The sequence below is a fragment of the Schistocerca serialis genome, chromosome 5 (genome assembly GCF_023864345.2).
Source record: "Schistocerca serialis cubense isolate TAMUIC-IGC-003099 chromosome 5, iqSchSeri2.2, whole genome shotgun sequence".
NCBI classification, from domain to species: Eukaryota; Metazoa; Arthropoda; class Insecta; order Orthoptera; family Acrididae; genus Schistocerca; species Schistocerca serialis.
Genome location: NC_064642.1, coordinates 307,837,272 through 307,838,766, shown reverse-complemented (window position 1 = coordinate 307,838,766; position 1,495 = coordinate 307,837,272). Strand labels below are relative to the sequence as shown.

At 40.9% G+C, this 1,495-nt stretch overlaps 1 pseudogene; it reads left to right on the top strand.

Moving 5' to 3' along the window:
• The first annotated feature begins 1,177 nt into the window (after positions 1–1,177).
• LOC126482797 (5S ribosomal RNA) lies at positions 1,178–1,295 on the top strand (annotated as a pseudogene).
• Positions 1,296–1,495: the final 200 nt, after the last annotated feature.

The following is a 1,495-nucleotide window of genomic DNA, read 5'->3' as shown; positions in this document are numbered from 1 at the left end:
ACATCAAGGTACTGTAATTCGCACAGGGTTCGTAAGAATAATGTCAGAGAGATTTGCTCATGATAGAGGCATATAGCCAGTAATTTTCCCAAGCTCTGTACGCGAATTGCATCTATATTTATACTAATAATAAAACTAAAACCGTCGAGTCTGTCTGAAAAAGCTAATCTACATTACTACTAGAATAATTTTCATGAGGTTTTCACAGGTAACTTGGGGCAATGTACAGGCTTTATGTCATCAAAATCTGATCACGAAAAAAAGATATCGTAATTTAACGTTTTAGAAATTAAGTGCACGAGCCTAAAAAGTGACGATGTCCAAAGGTCCTTCTTTAACTTCTGTTACGAAGCGCTGGAGAATGGCTAATAGGAAATAAAATCGGTAATAATGATACCATGTACCCTCCATCATGCACTGTAATGTCGTTTGCGGAGTATTTATGTAGTTGAGGATATAGATGTACTGTCCACAACCATTACAACGTCCGAAACTCAGAGAACTAAATTAGTGTCGCACTCCATGTAGCTACAAACGTTGTGATAAACTATTTAAAGCAAAACTCTGTAAGTGGACTCTGGTATCTGGCTGTTAGTGCCCATCTAGATGTAAGTGAACAGGAAAGAACTAGATGTCGACCGTACCTCATTAGCACTAATCAGTACTTCATGTCTCAGAACAAGAGCATAAAGAAGAGAAACAGACCTTTGAACATCACCCCAAAACACATTAGACCTGGGAAGGGATCATCCCCAGAATACCCAGAATTTGTTACACAAGTAACAATGGACAATATTTTCAATTCACCACCTGGCAAACACTCAATTTGCTGAGAACTGAGACTTTTCAATGTAGAAGCGAAGTGGACACGTGGGTTAACGCGGTGTCTCTGGAACATCTTCTACTCTGAAAAAATATGAACGAAATTATGAATCAGCAAGACCTGGTTTTACAATTGGATAATACGATGTACATAAATGACGTGCATCCACAATAAAAGAACAAATATTTACAAGTCATTTTAAAGAAATGACATGCAGTCATAATTACCGAATAATAAACGATGATTAAATATAATTGAGAACAAAAGCAGATGCAGGTTAATTAACAAACTTAAGTAAAATAATTATTACCTTATTAGTGTTAAATACTTTAACACATGGACCTTAATATAAAAGCCAACGGCCTTGCCGCAGTGGTAACACCGGTTCCCGTCAGATCACCGAAGTTAAGCGCTGTTGGGCTGGGCTAGCACTTGGATGGGTGGCCATCCGGTCTGCCGAGTGCTGCTGCTAAGCGGGGTGCACTCAGCCCTTGAGAGGCAAACTGAGGAGCTACTTGATTGAGAAGTCGCCGCTCCGGCCTCGTAAACTGACATAGGCTGGGAGAGCGGTGTGCTGACCACATCCAGTGACGCCTGTGGTCTGAGGATGACACGGTGGCCGGTCGGTTCCGTTGAGCCTTCCAAGGTCTGGTCGGACGGAGTTTAATGTAA